Below are 7,954 nucleotides of genomic sequence, written 5' to 3'. Positions count from 1 at the left end.
TTTGCATTTCTCTAATAATTAGTGATGCTGAGCAGCTTTTCATGTGCTTCATGGCCATCTGTATGTCTTCTTTGGAGAAATGTCTATTTAGGTCTTCTGCCCATTTTTGGATTGGGTTGTTTGTTTTTGGAATATTGCACTGCATGAACTGTTTATATATTTTGGAGATCAATCCTTTGTCCATTGATTCATTTGCAAATATTTTCTCCCATTCTGAGGGTTGTCTTTTCCTTTTGTTTATGGTTTCCTTTGCTGTACAAAAGCTTTTAAGTTTCATTAGGTCCCATTTGTTTACTTTTGTTTTTATTTCCATTACTCTAGGAGGTGGATCAAAAAGATCTTGTCAAAGTGTGTTCTTCCTATGTTTTCCTCTAAGAGTTTGATAGTGTCTGGCCTTACATTTAGGTCTTCAATCCATTTTGAGTTTATTTTTGTGTATGGTGTTAGGGAGTGTTCTAATTTCATACTTTTACATGTACCTGTCCAGTTTTCCCAGCACCACTTATTGAAGAGGTTGTCTTTTCTCCACTGTATATTCTTGCCTCCTCTATCAAAGATAAGGTGACCATATGTACCTGGGTTTATCTCTGGGCTTTCTATCTTGTTCCATTGATCTATGTTTCTGTTTTTGTGCCAGTTCCATATTGTCTTCATTACTGTAGCTTTGTAGTATAGTCTGAGGTCAGGGAGTCTGATTCCTCCACCTCTGTTTTTTTCCTGCAAGACTGCTTTGGCTATTCGGGGTCTTACAAATTTTGAGAGTTTTTCTTCTAGTTCTGTAAAAAATGCCATTGGTAATTTGATAGGGATTGCAATGTATCTGTAGATTGCTTTGGGTAGTATAGTCATTTTCACAATGTTGATTCTTCCAATCCAAGAACATGGTATATCTCTCCATCTGGTTGTATCATCTTTAATTTCTTTCATCAGTGTCTTATAGTTTTCTGTCCTTTGTCAGGTCCTTTGTCAACCTAGGTTCATTTATTCATAGGTATTTTATTCTTTTTGTTTCAGTGGTGACTGGGAACGTTTTCTTAATTTCTATTTCAGATTTTTCATCATTAGTATATAGGTATGCAAGAGATTTCTGTGCATTAATTTTGTATCCTACAACTTTAAAAACTCCATTGATTAGCTCTAGTAGATTTCTGGTGGCATCTTTAGGATTCTCTATGTATAGTATCATGTCATCTACAAACAGTAACAGTTTTACTTCTTCTTTTCCAATTTGTATTTCTTTTTCTTCTCTGATTGCCGTGGCTAGGACTTCCAAAACTATGTTCAATAATACTGGTGAGAGTTGACATCCTTGTCTTTTTCCTGATTTTAGAGGAAATGCTTTCAGTTTTTCACCATTGAGAATGATGTTTTTGCTGTAGGTTTGTCATATATGGCCTTTATTATGTTGAGGTAGGTTCCCTCTATGCCCACTTCCTGGAGAGTTTTTATCATAAATCGGCGTTGAATTTTGTCCAAAGCTTTTTCTGCACCAATTGAGATGATCATATGATTTTTCTACTTCAATTTGTGAATATGGTGTATCACATTGATTGATTTGCATATACTGAAGAATCCTTGCATCCCTGGGAGAAATACCACTTGATAATGGAGTACGATCCTTCTAATATGTTGTTGGATTCTGTTTGCTAGTGTTTTGTTGAGGATTTTTGCATCTATATTCGTTCAGTGATATTGGTCCTTAATTTTCTTTTTTTGTAGTATCTTTGTCTGGTTTTGGTATCAGGGTGATAGAATGAGTTTGGGAGTGTTCCTTCCTCTGCAAGTTTTTGGAAGAGTTTGAGAAGGATGGGTGTAGCTCTTCTATAAATGTTTGAGAGAATTCACCTGTGAAGCCATCTGGTCCTGGACTTTGTTTGTTGGAAGATATTTAATCGCAGTTTTGATTTCATTACTTGTGATTGGTCTGTTCATATTTACTATTTCTTCCTGGTTCAGTCTTGGAAGGTTATATCTTTCTAAGAATTTGTCCATTTCTTCCACGTTGTCCTGTTTATTGGCAGAGTTGCTTGTAGTAGTCTCTTAGGATGCTTTGTATTTCTGCCATGTCTGCTGTAACTTCTCCCTTTTCATTTCTAATTTTATTGATATGAGTCCTCTCCCTCTTTTTCTTAATGAGTCTGGCTAATGGTTTATCATTTTGTTTATCTTCTCAAAGAACCAGCTTTTAGTTTTATTAATCTTTCCTCTTATTTTCTTTGTTTCTATTTCATTTATTTCTGCTCTGATTTTTATGATTTCTTTCCTTCTGCTAGCTTTCGGTTTTGTTTGTTCTTCTTTCTCTAGTTCCTTTAAGTGTAGGGTTAGATTGTTTATTTGAGATTTTTCTTGTTTCTTGAGGTAGGCTTGTATAGCTGTAAACTTCCCTCTGAGAACTGCTTTTGCTGCATCCCATAGGTTTTGAATCGTCGTGTTTTCATTGTCATTTGTCTCCAGGTATATTTTGATTTCATCTTTGATTTCTTCAGTGATCTCTTACTTATTTAGTAACATATTGTTTAGCCTCAATGTTTTTGTGTTTTTTACATTTTTTCCCCAGTAATTCATTTCTAATCTCATAGCATTGTTTTCAGAAAAGATGCTTGATATGATTTCAGTTTTATTAAATTTACTGTGGCTTGATTTGTGACCCAAGATGTGATCTATCCTGGAGAATGTTCTGTGCACACTTGAGAAGAAAGTGTAATCTGCTGTTCTGAAATGGAATGTCCTATAAATATCAATTAAATCTATCTGGTCTATTGTGTCATTTAAAGCCTCTGTTTCCTTATTTATTTTCATTTTGCATGATCTGTCCATTGGTGTAAGTGAGGTGTTAAAGTCCCCCACTATTATTGTATTACTGTCAATTTCCTCTTTTCTAGCTGTTAGCAGTTGCCTTATGTATAGAGGTGCTCCTATGTTGTGTGCATATATATTTATATTTGTTATATCTTCTTCTTGGATTGATCCTTTGATCATTATGTAGTGTCCTTCCTTGTCTCTTCTAACATTCTTTATTTTAAAGTCTATTTTATCTGATATGAGCATTGCTACTCCAGCTTTCTTCTGATTTCCGTTTGCATGGAATATCTTTTTCCATCCCCTCACTTTCAGTCTGTATGTGTGCTTAGGTCTGATGTGGGTCTCTTGTAGACAGCATATATATGGGTCTTGTTTTTGTATCCATTCAGCAAGCCTGTGTCTTTTGGTTTGAGCATTTAATCCATTCACGTTTAAGGTAATTATCAATATATATGTTCCTATGACCATTTTCTTAATTGTTTTGGGTTTGTTTTTGTAGGTTCCTTGTAGTGTTTCCCACTTAGAGAAATTCCTTTAGCATTTGTTTTACAGCTGGTTTGGTGATGTTGAATTCTCTTAGCTTTTGCCTGTCTGTAAAGCTTTTGACTTCTGCATCAAATCTGAATGAGATCCTTGCTGGGTAGAGTAATCTTGATTGTAGTTTCTTCCCTTTCATCACTTTAAGTATATCATGCCACTCCCTTCTGGTTTGTAGAGTTTCTGCTGAGAAATCAGCTGTTAAACTTATGGGAGTTCCCTTGTATGTTATTTGTCATTTTTCCCTTGCTGCTTTCAATAATTTTTCTTTGTTTTTAATTTTTGTCAATTTGATTCCTATGTGTCTCAGCATGTTTCTCCTTGGGTTTATCCTGTATTGGACTGTCTGTGCTTCCTGGACTTGGGTGGCTATTTCCTTTCCCACGTTAGGGAAATTTTTGACTATATCTCTTCAAATATTTTCTCGGGTCCTCTCTCTCTCTTCTCCTTCTGGGGCCCCAATAATGTGAATGTTTTTGCATTTAATGTTGTCCCGGAGGTCTCTTAGGCTGTCTTCATTTGTTTTCATTCTTTTTTCTTTATTCTGTTCTGCAGCAGTGAATTCCAGCATTCTGTCTTCCAGGTCACTTATCGATTCTTCTGCCTCAGTTATTCTGCTATTGATTCCTTCTGTAGTTTTCATTTCAGTTACTGTATTGTTCATCTCTGTTCGTTTGTTCTTTAATTCTTCTAGGTCTTTGTTAAACATTTCTTGCATCTTCTCAATCTTTGTCTGCATTCTTTTTCCGAGGTCCTCGATCATCTTCACTATCATTATTCTGAAATCTTTTTCTGGAAGGTTGCCTATCTCCACTTAATTTAGTTGCTTTTCTGGGGTTTTATCTTGTTCCTTCATCTGGTACATAGTCCTCTGCCTTTCTTCTTGTCTATCTTTCTGTGAATGTGGTTTTTGTTCCACAGGCTGCAGGACTCTAGTTCTTCTTGCTTCTGCTGTCTGCCCTCTGGTGGATGAGGCTATTTACAAGGCTTGTGCAAGTTTCCTGATGGGATGGACTGGTGGTTGGTAGAGCTGGCTGTTGCTCTGGTGGGCAGAGCTCAGTAAAACTTTAATCCACTTGACTGCTGATGGGTGGAGCTGGGTTCCCTCCCTGTTCTTTGTTTGGCCTGAGGCAACCCAACACTGGAGCCTACCTGGGCTCTTTGGTGGGTCTAATGGCTTACTCTGGGAGGGCTCATGCCAAGGAGCACTTCCCAGGACTTCTGCTGCCAGTGTCCTTGTTCTCACAGTGAGACAGTACCACCCTCCGTGTCTGCAGGAGACCCTCCAAAACTAGCAGGTAGGTCTGGTTTAGTCTCCTATGGGGTCACTGCTCCTTCCCGTGGGTCCTCATGCACACACTATTTTGTGTATGCCCTCCAAGATTGGAGTCTCTGTTTCCCCCAGTACTGTCGAAGTCCTGCAATCAAATCTCACTAGCCTTCAACGTCTGATTCTCTTGGATTTCCTCCTCCTGTTTCCAGTCCCCCAGGTTGGGAAGCCTGAAGTTGGGCTCAGAACCTTCACTCCAGTGGGTGTACTTCTATGGTATAAGTGTTCTCCAGTTTGTGAGTCACACACTCAGCAGTTATGGGATTTGATTTTATTGTGATTTCACCCCTCCTACCATCTCATTGTGGCTTCTCCTTTGTCTTTGGATGTGGGTTATCTCTTTTGGTGAGTTCCAGTGTCTGCCGGTCAATGATTGTTCTGTAGTTAGTTGTGATTTCAGTGTTCTCACAGGAGGGAGTGAGAGCTTGTCCTTCTACTCTGCCATCTTGAACCAATCTGTATTTAATTTTTGATAGTTTGATTAATATGTGTCTTGGTGTGTTTCTCCTTGGATTTATACTGTATGGGACTCTCTGTGCTTCCTTATCTTGACTGTTTCCTTTCCCATATTAGGGAAGTTTTCAACTATAATTCCTCAAATATTTTCTTAGGCCCTTTCTTTTTTTCTTATTCTATAATTCGAATGTTGTTGTGTTTACTGTTGTCCCCGAGGTCTCTGAGACTGTCCTCAATTCTTTTCATTCTTTTTTCTTCATTCTGCTCTGTGGTAGTTATTTCCACTATTTTATCTTCCTGGTCACTTATCCATTCTTCTGCCTCAGTTATTCAGCTGTTGATTCCTTCTAGAGAATTTTTAATTTCATTTATTGTGTTTATCACCATTGTTTGTTTGCTCTTTAGTTCTTCTAGGTCCTTGTAAATGTTTCTTGTATTTTCTCCATTCTATTTCGAAGATTTGGATCATCTTTACTGTCATTACTCTGAATTCTTTTTCATATAGACTGTCTATTTCCTCTTCATTTGTTTGTTCTGGTGGGTTTTTACCTTGCTCCTTCATCTGCTGCGTATTTCTCTGTCTTCTCATTGTGCTTAACTTACTGTGTTTGGTGTCTCCTTTTCACAGGCTGCAGCTTTGTAATTCCCATTGTTTTTGGTGTCTGCCCCCAGTGGGTAAGGTTGGTTCAGTAGTCGGTTGTGTAGACTTCCTGGTGGAGAGGACTTGTGCCTGTGTTCTTGTGGATGAGGCTGGATCTTGTCTTTCTGGTGGAAAGGACCACATCCTGTGGTGAGTTTTGGGGTGTCTGTGAACTTATTATGATTTTAGGCAGCTTCTCTGCTAATTGGTGCAGTTGTGTTCCTGTCTTGCTAGTTGTTTGGCATGGGGTGTCCAGCACTGGAACTTGCTAGTTGTTGAGTGGAGCTGGGTCTTAGCATTGAGACAGAGATCTCTGGGAGAGCTCTCACTGATTGATATTACATGGGGCTGGGAGGTCTCTCTTGGTCCAATGTCCTGAACTTGGATCTCCCACCTCAGAGACTCAGGCCTGACACTCGGCCGGAATACCAAGACCCTGTCAGCCACACGGCCAGGTATGCAGAGAGTTTCTTGCCTGTTGGGAAGTCTGAGGTCTTCTGCCAGCATTCAGTGGGTGTTCTGTAGAAGTTGTTCCACATGTAGATGTATTTTTGATGTACTTGTGGGGAGGAAGGTGATCTCCACGTCTTCCTCCTCTGCCATCCTGAAGGTCCGTCCTTCATCACAATTTATAATGAGGCTGTCAACTGTGTTTAATGTGTCTCCTCTACTCTCTACAGAAAGTCAACTCCTTAAGGATAGGAGACCCTATCTACTTATTCACCGAGGAGTTGTTCTCAGCACTAATGACACTGCCTGCCACATAGCAAGGGTCTAAATAACACCCAGTAATGGAGATATTTAGTTAAATGTGCTTTTGAGATCTTATCAGACATCTTGCTGGGCTCTATTCAAACTCTGGGAGTCAAATATTGTTGTTTAAACACCTTCTTGACTGGATTGGTAAATGTTGTCTGGTCACTGTGAAAAGAAATATCCTGATGCTACTGTTTTGCATAGTTGGAGCCAGATCATGGAGAGCTTCTTAAGCCAGGCTTCCTCTTCTTTGAGTGTGGTTTCCCCAGATATTCATCTGCCTCATTGACTGGATCTTTGCTTCATGGTCCCTCCTTCGTGAGACGTACATTCACTACCCTACTTAAAACTGTGGTCTGAGGGGGGGCCTCTTTTCTTACATTTCTTACCCTCCTTTTTGGACTTATTTTTTTTTCCTCAGTGCTTATCACCATCTGACAAACCATCTTGTCTATTACCTGCATCTCCCTACTAAGATAATGTCCAAGTGGGCAGAAATTTTCATGTTTTGTTCACTGCTGTAACTCAGTATCCTGTACGATTACCATGTATACAAGTGCTCAATTAATATTTGGTGAATGAATGAATAAATGAATGAAAAGACTTTTTCCTGGGGACCTATGTTGGCACCAGTGCTGGTCTATAGATTTTTCAGTCCCATCTAGACCAGAATGTGTGGGACTCTATGGCTCCTGGCTTTGAGTCACTAAGTCTTATCATTAACCCTAGAACTCTTGGGCTCTATTCTGGCTCCAAACTATCAGGAGCATCATGTGCTTCCCTACCTTGTATAATACTTAAATATTACTCTTCTGAGCTCTCTCCTCCTCCCCTTCCAAAGATGTATACAGTTCTAATTCCTAAAAATCATAGTATCTAGCATAGGCTTTTTCTATCTCTTCTGAATGGATTGCCCTGGTCAATCTTACTTTGGGGTGGGAAATAACATTTATGTTATTGTATTTATAAGTCGGGCATTATATTTATAGGCTGTATCTTATTTAATTGTAGTAACAGTCCCAGGAGTCAGGTGGATATTATTCTATCCCTTTTACCGATGAGGTAATAAACATCTGTAATTAAGCCCTAAGTCAACCAGCATGTAATAAATAATGCTCAGGATGAACCCACATGTGACTGTAAATCTACAGTTCAAACTATTTCCACCCTTGGATTTTATATTAGTTTTCTACTGTTGAAAAAAAGCCCATCATAGTTAGCAGCTTAACACAACACCTATTCATTATCTCACAGCTCCGTAGGGTAGATATCTGGTACTGTATGGCTGGGTCCTTTGCTCAGGCTGAAATTAAGATATGAGCCAGCTGTGTTCTCATCTGCAGCTCAGGGACTTCTTTCAAGTTCATTCCTGTTAATGAGCAGAATTCAATTATTTCCGGTTGTAGGACTAAAGTCCCCATCACTTGCTAGCT

Source organism: Hyperoodon ampullatus (assembly GCF_949752795.1).
Source record: "Hyperoodon ampullatus genome assembly, chromosome: 2".
NCBI classification, from domain to species: domain Eukaryota; kingdom Metazoa; phylum Chordata; class Mammalia; order Artiodactyla; family Ziphiidae; genus Hyperoodon; species Hyperoodon ampullatus.
This window is presented reverse-complemented; position numbering follows the sequence as displayed.